The sequence below is a fragment of the Eulemur rufifrons genome, chromosome 7, assembly GCF_041146395.1.
Source record: "Eulemur rufifrons isolate Redbay chromosome 7, OSU_ERuf_1, whole genome shotgun sequence".
NCBI classification, from domain to species: domain Eukaryota; kingdom Metazoa; phylum Chordata; class Mammalia; order Primates; family Lemuridae; genus Eulemur; species Eulemur rufifrons.
Window position 1 is genome coordinate 247,306,187 of NC_090989.1, and position 21,667 is coordinate 247,327,853.

Here is a 21,667-nt window from a genome sequence, read left to right on the forward strand (position 1 = left end):
TTTGGATTTAACTAATTCTTGACAATATGGCTCCATAAAAAAATACATGCCACATGACAACTGTATCAAATTAGGCACACTCAGTTGTCTCAACAACATATCAGCCAAGCTCTCACACTGTTTGGAAACTAATAGTACTGGAAGCAAATGAACCATTACATTGCCCACCAGAGGAAATGCCTGGGAAAGTGATGGAGCTGTCACACTTGCTGCATGGGTGAGAGCCCTAGGTCCTCTGTCAAGATCATGCTGCCTCCCTGAATCATTTTCATGCCTGTTGCACATGTGCCATCCCTAGTTTCAAATGGGTGGAAAAATCATTAGTTTTCCCAACATAGAAATGGGGGATTCAATCACTCTCCTGCAACAAACTTTAATCATCACCATTCAGCTGTGATTCTACTGTCACAAGGTATGTCAGTACCCAAGAAAACAAGAAAAAATCAACAGAATGCAATGCATTAATTAGCTAACGGGAAAGTTAAAGTTGAGCAAAATAGGTAAGTTGAATTTCAAACTGAATGGGATTGTCAGCCTTGTATATATTTAATAACATAAATTTTATATACTTTTTTCATTTTCTTATGAAATTTTAGGCCCCTTTAGACTGGTTGTTCATTCAGTGGAAATGAATACAGTTACCACATTTTTAATGCCTCCTCTAAATTTCTATGCTCTTTTAATTTGGAGGAAGCTAAGGAATTATTGCTTTGAAGTAGCAATGACATCTATCTTAGTTTATTTTTTGTTGCTATTAAAAAATACCTGAGACTGGGTAATTTACAAAGGAAATAAGTTTATTTGGCTATGGGTCTGAGGGCTCAAAGTCCAAGGGTATGGTGCCACCTTCTGAGGAGAGCTTCCATACTGTGTCATAACATAGTGGAAAAGCAGAAGGGCAAGTGAGTGTGCCTGAAAGAGACAAAACCCAAGGGGTGGACTTGCTTTATAACAACCCATTCTCTTGGTAACTAATCCATTCCCTGCAAAGGCACTCATTCCCTCAAGAATTAACTCCATCCTGCAAGAGTGGCATTAATCCATCTTAATGAACTAATCACCTCTTAAAGGCCTTACCTCCCTACGCCATCACCTGGGGCTCAAATTTTTAACATATGTATTTTTGGGGACTCACCCAAGCCATAGCACCATTCTTATTAGTTATCATAGAAATGTTAATTAAAATCTCCAATAGGACACCATAACACACTCATGGGAGCAGCTAAAACAAAAATCTCTGATAATTACCAAGTATTTATAAAGATGTAGAACTAGGAGAGAACCCTTATCCTATGCCAGTGAAAAGGTAAATCAGTACAAGTATTTGGGAAAATAGCAGTTTCTACTGAAAACAAGCCACGTAAGAGCAACTGTAGAACAGAAATTTTCATGTACATGTCCCAAAAGAAATGTATAAGGATGTAAGATTCAAAAACTGACCATGATGACACACATTGAAAATTAAACTACTGCAACATATAGAAATAATACATGCATAATATTGAGAATAAGCGGCCACACATAAAACAAGTACAAACTCTGTAATTCCATTTATATAAAACTCAAAAACAGGCTAAATAATCCACAGTATTAGAATTCAGGAAAGAGGTTACTTTATGAAGGATTGGATTTGTGATTTGGAATGAGTAAAGAGCACCTTCAATACTGTTAGTTATGCTCTATTTCCTAATATGAGTGGTATTACACAGGTTTGTGGAAATTCTGATAATTCATTGAGCTGTTGATTTATGATTTATACATCATTATTACGTATATTTCAGTAAAAATATTTTACTGAAACTATGATATATGATTATTTTATATATCAGAAAACAGAAGAGACTAAAGCAGAAAAATTAAAATCACTTATTATTCCACCGGTACATTGACTTCAAGTCTTTGTTGTTTTGTTTTGTTTTGAATGTAGGTTCGCACATGAACAATTATTCAGCATTAATAGTTTTTCTAAGTTAACACGAATTATCAAAATTAATTAAGAAAACAAAAAAACCTGAATAGATCAATAACCACAGAAGCATGAGGCATTAAAAAAAAAAAAAAAAAAAAAAAACTATCAGATCCAAAGTAATCTTTTGTCTAGGTTTTCCATTAGGCTGTCCTAAATTTTAAAGAATAGGTAATTCTCATGCAATACAAAAAGTTTCAAACCACAGGAAGTAATTTATGGAATGGTAAAAACCCCTTTCCATTTATTTCTTGAGCAAGATTTTTCCCCTTATGATTTTTTGATTAGTGCTTCTTTTTTATTGTTCTTTTTTTCATAAACAATTATCTACATATTTATTTCTGTTTTCCATATTGGTTATTTTTCTCTCTCACTGTTTTCATCATTTGTCTTTGCCCTTTGAAGTCACGAAGAAACTGAGTGCTTCTTCCGTTTTGTTTTCACAAATCTGATTCTGTTATTTGTTACCTCCAAAGGCAGATTTCATTGTTCTGTTACATTGTTTTCTTTCAATTCTTTGTTTTTAAATTGATCCAGTCTCCATGACTTTTATTTCTGAGCCACTCAATGCTTACATAGGATGGCAAACAATTTTCTAAAATATTTTTCTCGTTTCTGTATTACGTCATTGTTCTACATATGCTTTTTCTCTAAGGCTTTCATTTCTCATGTCAAAGAATCATTACCCAGATCCAGTTTGGCTTTGACGATCTTATTGTTATTGTTTGTTTACTGACATGAGATTGTGATAAAACCTATTGAAGTATTATTTTTTTCCAACAGACAACTGATAAGGCTGATCCTTAGCTCATGGTTCTACCAACAGCTTTGTAGTAGAAAGCTTCTAGGTTTCACAACTAAAGAGCAGATTGTTATGAAGAAACTCAGGCCCAAACTCCAGTAAATAGCAGGCACTCAAATGAAGCAACTTTGTTAGAATGTTGATGGACCATCTTCTTTCCACACTGTGTGGTCCTCTCACCTTGATCTAATAAGAAGAGTATGACACACCACACATGAGTGAACACACGTTACTATTATAACTATCCCCACTACTATAACACCTACAATGCCTATTGGGACTATATCTCGCTTTCTTTGGATGAGAGAAATTACTCTAAGTTCTTCCTTATTTTCTTCCCTTTTCAAAAGAGAGAGAAAGAGACATAATCCCTAAATGGATATAGATATAGAGTCATTGAAGGAAGAAAGGTGCCCAAGTATGACTGCTCAACTTTCTTAGTGATAACAAATGTTGGATTTCTGAGTCAGGGAGAAGAAAGTAACAGGGAGTCTCTCTACATTATTTAAGGTCATGCGTTTGCTCTACTTCAGATTGTGAATTTCTATTTAGCAATGTAGAGTCTTCCGAGAGGCTAATAATAGATTAACTGAAAGTTTCAATTTTGAATGTTGTCATAAATTGTCATCTTTCTCTGTGCCCTTATAGACATGTTAAGCTGCATCAAGTGCTGCTAAGCTGGTAGAATTAAAAAAAAAAAACAACTTATTTCTGACATCTTAAACTGTGATAAAACCATTCCATCAGCATCATTTGGAGAAAAATTCAATCTTCTTCTCATATTTACTCACAACCAAAAGCTGTTCCTGCACATCTGTGCGATATTTCTTTGACACAGATGGTAAAATAGTTATTAATAAAATAGCACATGTAAATATTTGGATCCATTTCACTAGAACTGAGAAAGCTACAAAGCCATCTTACAAAGTAAATTTTCATTACTGACTCAATGTGCATTTTACTTTGCACCAAAAAAGTGCTGCAATTTTCTTTGGTAGTTTTTGAAATGAACAGGTAACATTTATTTTCAAGTCCCTTCAACGTAGTGTGGAAATGATTTCATTTTCATTTCATAGCAGATCAAGATCCACTTTTATCTCTTGGAATTATACACAGGTCTGTATATTGCTTAGGAACTGACAAGGTTCTAAATACAACTTAACTTCTCTTTTCAAAGAATAAACACAGTGAAAAGAAAAGAGACATAAATGACATCTTGAAAAAGCCTTTCAACAACATATCACATATCAAATTTTTAGAAGCATTGATGTCTTATAAGTAAGTGTAGAATAAGTCATTCCTACAGAATTCCAACTGTTTTTTCACTTTTTTTCATGTCAATTGTCTCATATAACTCTCTTAAGATGTTTTGCCATTGTCAAATTTTTTTGCACCGGTTTCATTTTAACAATTTGGAATTCGATCTTCTTGTCCCTGAGAACATAAAACCAGTTTCTTGCAACATGTTGAGGCAGTATAGAGTAATATGAGAAGACCTGAACGAGGAGATGAGGACCTATTGAGTGTTAGACTTGTCTTATATTAGCTCTGTCAGTGCTGCGTGGTCTGCTGTACGGTCCAGATACTGGTGTCAGTATGAAAATAGTAACTGGTCTGCACCATGAGGAAAATGGAAGTTGAAAGAAAACATTAAAACTTTTATAGAAATGGGGTAGATTAATTTTTCGTTTCTTGAATAATAAATAAAAATGAAAATGTGAATTGGTGTATTTTCTATCTGCTTTTATCATTTTATTTCTCTAGCAATTAACTTTTAGTAATTTTGCAAAAACATTCAGTCTGCAGTGGATGAAAAATAAACTGACCCTTTATCCACAGGGTCTGAGAAGCACTGAGCTCTAAGACATCCAGAGAGCCAGTTAACCTCAATTTCTCTATCTGTAAAGATATTAATATGAATAATGATCTATATTCTGCCTTCTTTACAGAGTGAGTACTATACAAAATTACACATTCATAAACTATTTATAAATTAGAAGTCCTCTTATAAATATATAGTTATCATATTCTAAGTAATAATCATTTCGGAAGTAGCATGGCATCACAACTAAAAGAAGCGTGGTAAGTATTAGATATTCAATAAATGTTTGTTGAATTTATGAATAAATACAAGAACAAAAACTCTAGCATCAGACAGAACTACACTCAAATGCTGTCTCAGGAAGCACCGTATGATTTAAAGGCAAGTCACATAATCTGTTAACAGCACAGTTTCTTCATCTGTAAAATGAGAGTAATCATTCCTACTAATTTAAGGTTGAGGTGAGGATTAAATAAAATAATATAGTAAAGTATTTAGTATTTAGTACTTGGCATGTGAAAAGTATTCAATAATACTAGTCTTGTATCTTTAAGCTCTTTCTCTATCCTAAGGGCACTACTGAACTCTTTACGTGCAATTTCTTAGTTGATTCTTAGAAAAATGTAACAGGATAACTATTAAAATCTCCATTTTAAAATGAGGAAACTAAAACTCAAACAATGTAAGCACTTTTCCCAATGTCATATATTGTAGCTACTTGAAATCCATGTCTGTCTGTTACAAATTTGGTGACTTTTCCCACACAATACCACCTCCCTAAGGTCTTCAAAGTCATGAGAATAAATTCCACTGGCTACATTTTGGAAGCATTCTCATTTTTATTTATAAACTATGAGGGTTTTTTGCATAAGAAACTGGATCAATAGATTTCTTGACACACACACTTACCAGTTTGGGTTGCTGGGCTCTTCATGCTGCTAGTGGCTGCTTCTGGTGTTCCACTCTAAGCCTCTTCTCATAATCCTATTTCTAAGCTGCCAAAAAGAAAAAAAAAAGAGAGAGAGAGAGAAAGAAAGAAAAGAAAAATGACGCTTGCTTCAAGAAGGATCTCCACATATTAATGACAACAACAGTAATAATTAACATTTTCATAGCACGTATTTTATAAAGTCATTAAAGAAACACAGTAGGGATTAATTCAGTTCACATGTTTGGGTTTTCCATTGTAAAGGCAAATATATTAGTTGCCTCTTTAGCACAATAGATGGTGCATCAGTCTCATAAAGGCAAGTTTATATTGCTATGTTTATCTTGGAATTCGCAGAACTTGACAAAGTATCTACCACACTATCACCCAGATAATTATTAAATTATTTTTTTATAAAATAGATGAATAAATGAAACTCATGTTCAAATCTATTCATATATTTGAAGGTCTATGTATTCCAGAAGGCAAAATGGTATTTTGTCATAATATAGTTGTTTGCAAAGGAGGAGAAAACAGAACTGAAGAAGAAAGGATTTTTGCTATGTCAATAAATCTGTCATTTCAGAGGTTAAAACTCTGACAATACAGTCAGCATGCAAGGCATAGGCTATTCCTTGTGGTTTCAGCATTTAATAATTATTGGACCAATCCAAAAATCTATTATCAAAAATGGTTATAATCAATCTATACAGGAAATTTTAAAATGCAATCAAATAAAAATCTAGAATTTGCTTTTGGAATAATTGTAAAGTTGGGAAAGGAAATGAGATGTTCTTTTAAGTGTTAGAATATGATGTTTCCATTTTCCTGATCAATCTTTTCTTTCTTACCCTACTCCTCAATTCCACTCTAACTCCCTTCTACAATCCACAAAAAGAGGGAAAAATAAAGATAAGTGAGAAAGCTAAGTTGGCAGAAAACAATAGAAGCTATTCTAGGATAGTTTTCATTCACTCAAAAGTACAGCGAGGTGAAATGCTTCCTTAAGATAATTAGAATGTTAACCACTTTCAAACTTCATATTTACATGTGAGATTTTCTACTTGACATTGCCACTTGTGACCAACAATAATGGCTATAATTATTATGTATTATTTACAAACTAATCAACAACTATTTTCAGTATTTTACAGGCATGATCTAATTTAATATTTACAACCTTGGAAGGCAAGTATTATTATCATCCCTATTTTTAAAGATGAGAGAAGTGAGTCAGAATTTAAGCAAATTATTCAAGATCCACTGCTAATAAGCAAAAGAATAGGAGTTGAACATTTTCCAGAGCCCATTCTCTTAAACTCCAAGGTATTCCACTACTTTCCAAATTTAATCCAAAGTGGAATGCTTGATTTTCCCCATGTACCTTCTTAGGTCTTGCTCCACTTCCTGGGAAATTGACATTTCTGCTCTGTACTGAAGCCAGAAATATGGAGATCTACCTTGACATCTTTCTTTTCCATGTTTACTGTACACACTAAATATAGCTTGAATCCATACAGCTCACTCCAATACCCCAGTTGAAGCCACCACCATCTATCACCTAGAATACCGCAAGAGCCTTTTACCTATTCTCACCAAGCCCACTCTTGACTCCTTCTACAATTCATTGCTCATAGGACTGGACTTTCCACAGCATAAATCACATTTTACTTCTCTGCTTAAAATTCTTAATGGCTTTCTATCACACTTGGAATAAAATCCAATCATCTTATCACAACCTACAAGTTCTGACATGAGCTGGCTGCTGCCTCTCTCTCAAACATTATCTTATACAGTCCTTCTCCATTCTCCCACCAACTCTTCCAATAATTAGCCATGGTCTTCAAGCACCAAAGAACTTTGCTTTTCCGGAAATCAAATGTGTAATGCTCTGTGACTGGATCTTTTTCATCCCTCAGGTCTCAGTTCAAAAGTCACTTTCTCAAAGAGGTTTTTCCTGAAACTCCAAGTGTCTTTCCTCCCATCATAATCTATAATCATATTTTTAACTTATTTGTTTAATTATCTATTATTTTCCTTACTGGAATTTTAGATCCATACTGGAATGTTAGATCCATGTGGACAGGAAACCAGCACAGGGTAGCAATTAAAAATTTCTGCTTAATGAAAATATGGGTAAATGGATAGTCCTTAAAGTATATTCTAATTATCATTCTTCATTTTTATTCATTCCCAAAAGGAAAAGATGAGAATTTTGCAATTAAAGAATCAGCAAGTAAAAAAAAAATAGAAAGTCATTTTTCCATACTTCTTTATGCATACCTACTCTTTTGAGATAGTAAAATGATTACCACTAAGAAAATAATAAAATAGATTTCTTTATATATGGCTTTTCTTTCCTAACAAGAAGTAAGGGAAGATGACAACTGTATATGTTAGCTAACATTGTTTTCTGAAAGTATCCCGACTATAACATTCTTAGTGTGTCATTCAGTGGGCAATAACTATATATATATATGTACTATTGATAATTTATTTGAACATGAATTGTTATGAGTATGCATAGGCCAAGGTCAAATGTTTTGAGACCTTTAAATCATGTATGTCCTATCTATAGCCCTGACCAATAACAGGCCAAAGGGAAAACCAATAACTGTCAAACAGCCCTGAAGTAAGTTTGTACAATGAGGTCCCAGTATTATTACTCCAGGAAATATATTTTGGCTTTATTCATAGAAAACAATAACATACAAAGACTCTGTTATTTTAACTGGTGGCATTTATTTTTTCCTATCTGAATCATTTTTTCCTATCTGCTAAAATATATGCAATCCTGCTTTGTTCATTAGTATTTTTTCTTAGTTTGGTTTAAAGCATTGTTTCTCAAGCTTAAAGCAGAGATCAGTTACATGGAGATTTATATGCACGTTTATCAAAGTGCAGATTTTTGATTCAGCAGTTTTAGGGTAGGGCTGATAAATCTGTATTTATCACAAGCTAAAGTTATACTGATAGCGCTGATCCACCGACCACACTTCGAGTAACGAGAATTCAGAGATAGGTAGCAGTTCTAGATGGTTTCAAAAAGGTTCTTGAATCATTCACAGGTGTGTGTGTGTGTGTGTGCGCGCGCGTGCTTTCCATATGCAAAATTATTATAACGACTTTTTTTAAACTTACATTTTCCTTTTCTGACAAATGCTATTACTATTATATCAAAATACATCACTAAGAAGTTAACAAATCTTACATATTTTTGCTCTTATTTATTTTGTACTTTATCAATAATTCTAAGTAAATAAAGATTTTCCTTGCTTTTCAAATAAAAGCATGTTATCTTGACGTCACATAGTGCAGGTCCCCTTAAATTTAACTACACATGAAATAAACGAAATACTGGCTTTTTGTTTTTGGCTATTAATATTTTAGATACTTTTGCTTTCTTCTGTACTTTTTTTCTATATTTCTGATATCTTTTATCTTACACATTTTAGCTATCATTTATTAAACTCTACAATACACTGTACTAACTATGTTTTTAATACTTTTATGTACATATATATGATATCATTTAATTGATAAATTGATAAAATTGATGTTAATAGTAACAGTTCTATTTTTAGGCATTTATTAATGGCTAGACGCTGTATTAAGGCTTTGTACATATTAATTAATGTAATCCTCATTTTAAAATATTTTAATAAGCTATTGATACACTAAGTTTTTAGGTGGAGGAATTAGTCCTAGGTTGTGTAGTTATAAGTGGTAAAACTGAGATTAAGTTCATGTATGGTCAACCTTATTTTTATAATCAAGAAAAAATTAATATTTTTAGAGAATCAAATAGCTTCTCTGCTAGAAGATATTTTAGGGATCTAATTATATTACAAAAGAGAACATAGTAACCAACTAACTCTCTGTTACATAGTTTATTAAAGAAAAATATTTATGCCAAAATAATTGTTTGCAAAAGCACAGGAAATGTCATTATAAATTCTACAGAATACTGATTCTAATCGTTGCTTCCAAAATTTAGCATTTCATTGCTAAATGTTATGTGGATTTATTACTGCTAAAGATATGTCTGAAAGCATATGTTTTTATCACTATTGAAAGAACCAGAGAAAATACTAGATACGGAAATAAATGTTTAGGATTGATAACAAGAAATGCTTATTGCTGATATCTTTTCAGCCAAATTTCTAAATAGCAATATATTTCAGAAATATTTCTCCCAATTCCATTAAAGAAAGAGTCATTGGTCCTATCTATAGTCACCATTTGTCTCATGTAAGTACCATACTGAAGCATTTCTTAGCCATTGGAACTATGCCATTCATATATATATTAAAATATATATATATATATACACAAAATGTATTACATACATTTTGGGCAAAAACTTAATGAGTCCCTTCTTAAACAGAATTTCGACATCATAAAAAATTACTATTATCTGCTTTCATACATTATGTAATGCTATGAGGTTCATTTACATTTCCAAAGAATTGCTATTATAATTATTGTAGGTTAAAAAGTGGTTTCACTTAGATTCAATACCAAATCAAGAACTTTTAGCAACACAGGAAGTACATAGTGTCAGTCCAATGGATTAGTTTGGTTCCTTTCTGAAGGAAGTTTTATAAGAGCTTCCCAGTTTTTATTGTCTTCATTACTTCTGAGAGCCATATCATCATTTTCTCTGCCCGCATATTCAAATGCTCTCTTCAGCCACTTCTTTGAAAACAAATACTTAAGTGGCTCCGTAATATAAAGCATCTTAACTCTGATTATGTTTGAAAACCAATTATTCAGAGAAGTTTATGTTTTTTAAGAGCAGATGGAAAAATGCTCAGGGAATTCATGACACAAAATGTAAATATGAAGTCAGTTTAGGTAAACGTCAGAGAGGAACAAAGAGAAAATTAAATTGTTTACAGAAATGTGTGTGTTGGGGGACAGAAGTTTTAAAATTAAGGGGGGGAAACTATTGCTAGGAGGAAGAATCCAAGAATTTTATTTATTTATTTTTTTTTGAGACAGAGTGTCGCTTTGTTGCCCAGGCTAGAGTGAGTGCCATGGCGTCAGCCTAGCTCACAGCAACCTCAAACGCCTGGGCTTAAGCAATCCTACTGCCTCAGCCTCCCGAGTAGCTGGGACTACAGGCATGCGCCACCATGCCCGGCTAATTTTTTTTTCTATATATATTTTAGTTGGCCAGATAATTTCTTTCTATTTTTTAGTAGAGACGAGGTCTCGCTCATTGCTCAGGCTGGTCTCGAACTCCTGACCTTGAGCGATCCACCCGCCTCGGCCTCCCAGAATGCTAGGATTACAGGCGTGAGCCACCGCGCCCGGCCAAGAATTTTAATATTTTGGGTTAATGTCTTACTGGAATAACTCATCTCCTCCTACCTGGTTTCTTAGATTTCAGCCTCTTTCTTATTCAATCTACTCCTAAAATGCTTCCATGCATTCTATCCAATTTTCTTACTCTATTTTTATTTATATTTTTTTAAATATCTAAACCCTTCCTTCAGGCCTTGATTCCCTTCCATAATTTATAATTTTGAAGAGGGCTGATTCATTTTGTTGGAGAAACCAAGGACATCACTATTTCTCTGTTTCTGAGTCCCACTACCTCTTGCTTCTGTTACCACAATAGTTTCTTAACTAACTCATCTGCCTCAACACCAACAGTCCTGCCTCCTTCTCATATGCCATTCCTTTCCCAATTTCAACAGATTACATTCTCTAAACCATTCCTAAACCATCCCATTCCCTGTGGAATATAGGGTTGGGGAGGGGGAGAAAGCCCCATTTTATGAGCTCACCATCTTCAACTGTCTTTGATCTACCTTCTCAGACTCATTTTCTATGTGCAAATGCACAATCAAAAAGTTTACTGCAAACTGTAAAGATCTTCACAACTGTGAATAAATTAATGCTCAGGATAAATCTGATAAATAATTACTATTAGTATCCACATTTTGCAATGAGACAATTGAAATACAGTGATGTTATAACTACCTTAAGCCTTTAGTTTACCTCATAAATAGTAAAACCAGGTTTCAGTCTTCGATCTTATATCAACTCAAACTTATTTGCCCTCCAAATTGTATGATTAGCCACTTCTTTAAATAATTATTTTCTTTTCTCTACATACAAACTTATATTTATATTTATATTCAGAAAAACATGATTCTCAGTGTCTTTATTTCCAAATATTTATCATCTTCCAAGGCCCAGATCAAATGCTAACTCCCTCTGTTACCTTCAGCCAGAAATGATCTCTCTCTCATCTGTATAACATTTTATTAAACTTCTCTTACACCATTTTCTATCTACTGCAATTTTTTAAGTTACTTGTGTACCAACTATTTGCCTTGTTTATTTATAAGCATTTACTGGGCTTGAGAATATTGGCCCATCAGAGGTTATGAAGCCCAGTTAGACATATTTTAAGGAAGATTTTCTACCTAGCCCATGCTGCTCTGTTCCAAGAGAACAGAGACACATTATGTAAGAATTAACCAGCCTCAAATATTGGATTTGCATTTCAAAACCTAAAAGGTGGGAAGCCTCAAAATTCCATTTCAGCTACCTAAGTTTAGGACAGGTAGATTCATTTAGTATAATATAAAGCAACTTTTATTAGAATTAAGATTGTTTCTCCTCAAACCTATTATCATTATTTGCCTAGATCTCCACTACTGCAGAAAATCTTACTGATACTCCTACCTCCAAAGCAATGGACTGTCTGCTGATAAAGTGCTTTTTTGTGTACTGCAGGCATTTTGGAAATAGCTCTCGGATCAAACTAAATGAGTTCCAGTATAAATAAAGAACCTGAGACACTGCAGACAGCACTCAGCAAGATATTGGTGTGACAGCTAGAAAGATGTGGTGTAACCCTCTGCAACTGATGTTTTGTATTGAGTGCAGGGACTAATAAAATGAGTTCCATCATGGAACTTGCGTGCTCAATGAAAACTGTATTAAACCTGAATATGAGGTTTGACTGCTGCTTTAGTGAAAGGGGGAAAAAAAAGATAAAAACAAACTGTAACTAGATTCATAGCTTGAGTCATATTCAGCCCTTAAAATAACTGTTAAATATGTACTTTCTAATCAAAGTGAGAAGTGAAAGAATATTTATATAATACATGTTGTCTCGCTGTGGCGTTATTTCAAATACACTGAAACACGACTGACTTTATTTGTTATAACCCACCCCCAACCCCAGGCACATTTTACAGTTTGATTCATTTTCTAACACTTTCAAAGCTGTAGTTCATTAAATTCCACTTGTTTCATACAAGCTACTGTTAACCTAAAAGGACTGGGAGGCAATGGGTTATTTTAAATGCATTATATTTCCTTCCTGCAGATCAATGCAGACAGCCTCCTAAAGAACTGTATTTTTTCATTGCTGTAGGAAAAGATTCAGATTATGGTAAGTTAGGTGGAGAGGAGGAAAAACCATCTCAAGATAACAAGCTAAGTTCTATCTACACCCTGGGCATTTAACCAGGGGTTCTAATGTCAGCAATGGCTTCTAAAAGCATGGTCTTTTCTATAAAATAATTTTCACCTGAGTGAAATGAGTGAGAATTGCTGAATGAGGTTTAATTGTCATTCATTTGAGTAGAGCTTAGTGACACAGATAATTACACAATCTTCAAGTCGTAAGTAACTTAGGTTGTCTAGTCTATCTCACACTTGAGGTGAGTGAGTATACCGGATTTTGTTGACAAGGGTGTTCACAATGCAGGTCTCTTGGCACCAACAAGTGTGCTGAAACAACTACTGGATAAGCATGTTTATATAGAGTGGAAGCCAGCCTCCTTGTATCTGTCACACATTGGTTCAAGTTTTGCCCTGTAGAACTATTCGGAATATATAGAATCCCAGTTTCACATGGCAGCTCTTCAAATAATTGAAGAAAGTTATCATTGCCCTGCAGGGATATAGAGCATCCTTCAGACTCAACATCACCACTTGCTTGAACACAAACTGACAGCCACATTCCTCACATGACATGTTTGTAGACACTTCACTATTCTGGTCACCCTCTTTTGGATGCACTTCAATTTGTCAATGTCTCCTTTTAAAATATATTGAACGCCCTATGACTTTTCTGGAGCTTCTAGCAGAAATGGAACACCCTGGAAATAACAGTTAAGTTCTCTGGTTTGTGACGAGTGACAAGGCCTAAACTTAAATAAAATTTCTATTTACTAAAAGTGGCCAGAGAAAGAACTATTTGAATATTAATGGATTAACAATTCAACTCTAAGTCTAGTGGTATTACAGAGTGGCATCAAAGACAGATGTTAGCTACAATGTGTTGTCAGCAACCAACAGACAACACTTCAGTCAGTTGTCTCCATTGTCCATTAAGTCTCCAAATTATTTAACTCTCTGAAAGGGTTGCAAATAACTTCTGGTCTTGACTCTCCCCCCATTCAGCTAAGTAACCTTGGAGAAGTCACTGACATCTGCGGTTCATAGTTTCTTCATTGTCAAGTGAAAGCATTGACTAGATGATCTCTAAGATCCCATGTAAATGTAACAATAATATTTCCTGGTAAGGGATTTCAATGTTTTAAAACTTCTTATTTGTCAGGAATCATCCTAAAGTTCTATCTTTGATTATAACTCAGTCCAGATTTAAATTGTTTTATGATTAATAAAATCTGAGAAAAGTGCTTCACTAGATCCCAGTCTTCCTATTTGCTAGTTCATTGGTTGGTTCACACAGAAACTTACTTTTTTTAATATGATACACACACACTCACACACACACAGACACAATGAGCACAGCACAGTGCTTGACAATACAGATGATACAAAGGATCATCACAGCTCTTTTCCTTAAAGAACTTACAGTCTAGTTAGGTAGGTAAGACACTACAGTTCAAAGCAGTGCAAATATGAGTATCAAATAAATGACAATGACAACAAATGATAGTAGAATTCAGAGGAAAGAAAGATCATTATGGCCTGAAAAGATGGAAAATACTTCATGAAGGAGATAGGAGGAGACAGGGGTAGTTGATGAGCTAGGATTTTAATAGCCGGGTGAAGAGAGTATTTGTATGCTGGTCAGAGGGAACAAGCTTTTACATAAAGAGCCCTCTAATGCTCTAGAAATGCAGCAACTGTATACAACAACCCTGAAACATTCAATCACTGGACAAAGATCCATACACAAGCATAGGGCTTCAGCAACTCCCTATACACACAACTTTCCACTCTGCTTTGTTAGTATGATATAATTATCATTCACAAGGTTTTACAATCCCCATGGGGCCTGTGCAACCCTGTAATTAACAGGAGACGAGAACAGGAGGGCATTTGATATTTACTTTTGGGGTCTCAAATAGAATATATAGATGGGGACAAAAATCTTATCAACTGGCTTTCGGGGAGATGATTCTGAGTTTTATTACTATCAAATCACTGTTCTTATTTTTGGTATCCCCACTGACTGGGATGCCTAGAGGTTTCATGACTTTAATTATGGGGTCAGGTGACACAGTTCTGAATGACTAACTTTGTGGTAGGAGCAAAAGCATGAACCTTCAGAATTAATTCCAATGTGTCTGGAAAGACATCAATTTATTATGAATGAGGGGAGCTGAGGATATCCTTCTAATCAGGAAAGAGCCTGATTAGGAATCAATAGATTTGGACTATTGAGTCTTGTTGCTAATCTTTTCTAATAATCTGCTTGAAGATAACATAGTTGTTGTTTGGTCTAATTATTTTCAGCAGTGACAAGGCAAAGATTCTGTGTGCCAATTTCTTACACTCAAGTGAAGTAAATGTAGGCCATTACGTTCGGCAATTTGTGTATTAAAAATGACAGATGGAAAGTAATAGGTGATCAGTAAATATTTACTAAGCAATTGAGGTTTGAAAAAACTAAGATTGCTTTGTGTCATTTAGAGAGAAGACACTTCATTACAATCAAGAAACTGTTCCCTGGAAATTCCTTCCAATGCCCTCTCTTTCCAAACAAAAAAGCACATACCTATGCCTATGCCTGTGTATGTGTATGTATTGTTTCCTATTGCTCAAATTTCCTTCTTTAAAGGGTGTTCTTATACATAGGAGACATCTCCTCCTTTTATATTGAACAGTGCTCTGGTGTTATTAGGCCTCCAACCAAATAGTCCTTTCATGTCTCAAAAAGATCTTGGGCTGACTCTCCTTTAACTCACAAAACACAATCCTAAGTTCCAAGGAAAAAAAACACTAAATGGAATTTTAAAAAGAAAAAAAGAATAATATAAAATCATAATCCGTGGCAGGAGACAGAGTTTATAGTCATTCCCTGAGAAGGCAGAACAGACTGTATATTGTAGGGTGCTTGCATTATCTCCATTAAGGGCACTGAGTTATTAGAGATAAGGAGAAAAACCATCCAACAGGCTCAGTGCCAAGCACAGAAAGCAGGAGCAGTTCTAGAGGAAGATAGCCTCAAGGCAGTGTAAAAGAAGGTAAGGGGTCAAAAATGTTAACAGTATATAGAATAACCACAGAAAGAAAAAGTGGAGCTATGCTTTGGATGGAAGAAAGTCCAGATAAAGTTACTCACTGATGCAACAGATAATATTGTGCAGACAGACACTGGGCCCCTTCGTGCAAGGAACTAGCTTTGCTTCAACCTCTGCGCCTTTCCATTAGCAGGCTGTCTTCTATGAATCTATAGATACCCATTCTTTTAGTATGCTTTTCTCACTACAGTGATTTAGGAAATGCATTAAAGAACAAATTGATATTTTCAATTTCTACCCACCAGATATTTTTGGAATGCAGGTAAGATGGTTTAGCATTAGCCAATGCTAGTTGAATGAGCCTGATATTATTATGTTAGAAACCACTAAATATGGTTTGGGTCATATGCATGATAATTTTTATACTGAAATTTTTAAGGAAATTTGTCTAAAAATATTTAAAAGCCGCATTTATGACAAGCAATTCAATATAATCAATCCTTCCATGAAACATCCTCTGCTCCTTCTCGTCTCACATAAAATGTGTGTAAAATGTCAAATTGCCCAGTGGAAGATTGAATAACATGTATACAAATATCCATAATATACCCATGGAAAGACTAATATAAACAGCAGCATAAATCTGAATCTTTTACCCTGTGACAACTCAGGTCTGGAAATGCAGTTAGCTGCATTCAGACTTGATCCAAATTTATTGCTGATGTGACACAAATGTTAAATACGGTTGCTGCAGCCATTAGCCTGACTCGTTAATTAGGAAGAGAAATTATGAAATATTTTTTCAGCTTAATTTACCAAGATGTTCTTAGTCAACACAGGTTAGTTATTTGATGAGGCTTCTCACCTGTTAATGTGACCCATTGTGCATAGATTAAAAGCAAAACAAAACAGAGAAAAAAATAGCTACTAAGCCCACTTAAAAGGCTCCAAAATATATTCATATGCATATTCTGAAATTTATACTCAAGTATGGCCCTGCTGACACCTATTTTGAAGATGTACATATTCATTTTTTTACTAAGTCAAATGATAGTCATTTCACTAAGATTAAAAAAAATTCTTCCAGTTTTCCCAAGGGGATGGTTTTGAGTAGCAAAATAGCTACATGAGACATAGGGATGGGAATTGCAGGTGCTGAAATGTAAGTACGGACTCTTAAGGTTTTTGTGCTTTTTAATGCTTGGCAAATATTTATGAGTGCCTTCAGAATCTTGAAAAGACATCAAGATGAGAGTTTAAAGGTATGAAATGATAGACAGATTTATGGGAAAGGGCTTTGATAAGAGAACTCTCCCTCTTGATGCCTTAGTAATCAAGCTCAGCATAAAGACAGGGAATCTCAGGGTTAAATTTGATATAACCCTCCCATTTTCATGGAATAAAAGAGTAAAGAAATAGAAGAATTTTTTTTTTTTTTAAATCTTGGTTTAAAGCATGATATTCCCATAATGAACGATTAACAAAATTTAGAGCTATTAAATATTTTAAGCACATATTTTAATACTCATTCTGCCTTTAAGGTACCCTTTGATAGCTCCTCTTGAAAAGAATATTGGGCTTAGTGGGCAAATGGTGACTTATGATGGCATCTCCTGTTTTTGCATTATCCTAATCACACTATTTTACTTCCAAGAAGCTTGATTTTCAAGTACTCTGAGTCAATGCGCATAAATAGGCAAACTTAAATACTCTAACAAAGAAACTCTGCCCTAAGGAACTAAAATCTATTACTTACTAATTAAATAATATTGTAAACAGATCCAACTCTTTAGAAGGATCATCCAAAGTTAAACATTATTATAGCAGTTAAAATACCAGTTCCAGAATGAAACCGTGAGTGAAGATATTAGCATTGCCATTAACTGTTATATGTTGAGCAGATTATTTGACTTATCTAAGCCAACATTTTCTCATTTGCAAAATAAGAAAAACAACAGTATCCATTCCATATACTTGTGAGAATCAAATGAAGTTTTTTAGAGTATTTAGAACATAGTAAGTAGTCTATGCAGTTATTTTTTTGATTTTGTAAATATCCTTCTTATTATTAATATCCCCAAGTACTAAAACCAGGTATCCCTCAATAAAAGATTTTTCTAGAGAGAATTGATCACAGCTATCTTACCACATGATGATCCAAGTTATGCTAAATGATGGTTCCAAGTTAAATTGTTAATGATATTATAGTATGAGTTAATCATACTATTTGCTGTCATCAAATTGTCTGATGGTTAATCAGGGCTGGCTGAAAATTCTGGGTAGAGACATAATAGCAGGCCCAAGGGAACAAGTAACCCAGGAGTCCCATTACAACCAGGAAGGCAAGCTTATATCACAGGAATTTAACAGAACAAAAAGTATTTGGGCTTAGAAATGTTGATTCAGTGGTTGTCAAATGTAGCCCATAGACTGCTTCTTATTAGTTGTTCAAGAATCAGCTCAAGTGTTTGTTAAAAAGCAAATTTTCCAGTCTCTACCTCAAGAGATTCTGACTAAGTAAATGTGGGTGAACCAGGAAAGTGCATTTTAAAGCTCCCTAGGTACATCTGATAGGAAGTTAGGTTTGTAAGCAACTGGGTTAAACAATTTGCCCAGAGTCATAAATCCAGTGAGTGATAATGTCAGAACTAGAAGCCACTTTGCACAGGGTTTCTTCATAACAGATTCCCTAAAGTTAACCTTGAATTAATTCCGTCTATTTATGTGTTAGACATAGAAACAAACACTATTAAGTGAAAAGTCTCATCCACGGGCAATAAAAAACCCGTATCTTAAAGAACAACACTTTAATGGGGCTGGCAAAGGTGGGGGGAAATGAAATTCTTACCCAATACTGGGATTGTATAACTTCCTGGAAGACAATTTTTCATGATCAATCAAAATTACTATATTATGGCTCATAACCTATAATACAATAATTTCACTTCAATAAAATTATTCCACAGCTATTCCTCTCACATATATTCAAGGATGTAACTAAAAAATGTTTATTGTAAAATTATCTGTAACTGCAAAAATCTGGGGAAAAAACCCAAATCATTCAAAAACAAAAGCAAAGCAGAAAACAATGCACTTAGCATGATGTAATATGTTTATGATATGAACAGGATTTATGTGCACAGAAAATTCTGTGAAAGATACACGAATAATTCTTAACAGCCGTTAACGTTGGGAGAGTTCGACAGGGGTATTGGGGTGTGTATTAGTTTCCTGTTGCCTCTGTAGCAAATTACCACAAACTTGGTGGCTTAAAACCACAAATTTATTCTCCTACAGTTCTGGAAGTGAGAAATCTAAAATGAGTCTTAGGGAGCTAAAGTCAACGTGTAGATAAGGCTGGTTCCTTCTGGAAGCTCCAGAGATGAATTCATTCCTTGTCTCTTTGAGCTTCTAGAGGCTTCTTGGCAATCTTTGGCCTGTGGCCACAGCATTCCAATCTCTGCTTCTATGATCACATTGCCTTTTGGTCTGTTTGATCTTCCTTCATCTCTCTTAGAAGGACCCTTGTTATTATTTAATACATCGGGCCCACCCATATAATACAGGAAAATAGTCACAAAATCCTTAACTTAATCATATCTACAAAGTCCCTTTTACCAGATAAGTAATAGCCACAGGTTCCAGGGAGAAGGACATGGGCATTTTGGGGGGGACCAGTATTCTGCCTACCACAGGGTCTAAGTGAGTGTAATGTTTATTATGCTCTCTTTTGCATCATTTGACTTAATTAACTATGTTTATGTATTAATTTTAAAATAAAATCAAAACTAGTTAATCATTTAAAATCAAATAGAAACCTGTGCCTTTCTTAGGCAAACTGTGATATATCTAAACTGGCTAGAACAGTGATAACTCATTTTTAAAGTACATTGATTTATGCCCTACTTTGTTCCAAAGGATATTTAGGCAGTTTATGAAACAGGCACCTGTACCAAAATAAATAAAGTAAAAAATTTAAAAAGTAAAAATTAAAAACTATGAGAAAATTAATGTTATAATCTTATGGGGTAAAATACTTGCTTTGAATAGGCATAAATCTTGGCTTTGAGGTTCCTGACTACTGTAACAAAAGAGAAACTGAGGGTAAAGTTTGCATTATTCTTACTGTTGGCAAAAGAGCAAATGCATTAAATTGTCAGAAGGAGATAGATTTTTCTAGTACTAAGCTCTATGAAAAATTTCTAATGTACATCATTGTATGGGGGCACTTTGTATTGCAAATTATAGCATCAAAGACAATTTTATATCAGATTTCAAAATTTCAGTTTCAGTTCTCTCTCCTATGATTCCTAACAGAAACAAATGTAGACAGGAATGTGCTACACAGAGCTGAATTCCATTAGGTGCTGTATATCTTGCATGTGCTGGTGAGACTAAGTTGAATATGAGAACAATGTCTGATCAATCTGTCTAAACTATCCAGTCTTTCAGTCTTAGTATCTTGGGGGGGAAAGTCCACTATGCCAAACAAATAGAGCATTAACAACATACAGCATTAACTCATATGCTGAAAAATTGAAAACTTTACATTAGCCTGTAGCACATTTTTAGAAAGAATCCCAAATTACTGCAAAGTATGGGTATAATACAAACACTGCCACCATTGTAATGAACGATATGTTGTTGGCAACCTGGAGCTGCATAACATGGCTTCAGGTTACAACAAACCACCACATGGTCCTATCAAGCTTAATTTTGTTGCTTTCTTTAAAAGCAGGGCTTTAAAAATTACTTTGAGTCTCTTCCAAAGTTCTACTAACTCCTAAAAAAATGACAGTTGTTAATTATTTTCTCCATTGGAGAAGATGCATGGAATGATTTCAACTAAAGACATCTCTAACTCTCAATGAGTCTCTGAATTTCAACCAGCATCTAGGGGGACTGTTAAACCTTGCCACAATAGAGAACACTGGGAAAGATCATACACCAGTCCCTCAGGGAAGAAGTCAATGAATGCTAAACTGCACAAGACTCTTAAAAGAAAAAATTGGTAGACTACTTCATCACTGAGCAATTACCAACATATGAAAAAATGCTCAACATCTCTAATCATCACGGAAATGCAAATCAAAACCACAATGAGATATCACTTAACTCCAGTGAGAATGGCTTTTATCAAAAATCCCAAAACAACAAATGTTGGCATTGATGTCGAGAGATAAGAACACTCATATGCTGCTGGTGGGACTGCAAACTAGTACAACCTCTGTGGAAAGTAATATGGAGATACCTCAAGAACTAAAAGTAGAACTACCATTTGATCCAGTGATCCCATTACTGGCCATCTACCCAAAGGAAAAAAATTCATTGTATAAAAAAGACATCTGCACTAGAATGTTTGTAGCAGCACAATTCACAATTGCAAAGATGTGGAAACAACTCAAATGCTCATCAGTACATGAGTGCATTAAGAAAATTGTGGTATATGTATACCGTGGAGTACTACCCAGCCATAAAAAATGGTGAACTACCTCTTGTATTATCCTAGATGGAGTTGGAGCCCATTGTAAGTGAAGTATCACAAGAATGAAAAAATGAACACTACACGTACTCACCATTAAATTGGTATTAATCAATCAACACTTATGTGCACATGCACAAGTATTAATAACATTCATCCGGTGTTGGACAGGTAGAAGGAGGAAAGAGGGGATGGGTAAAT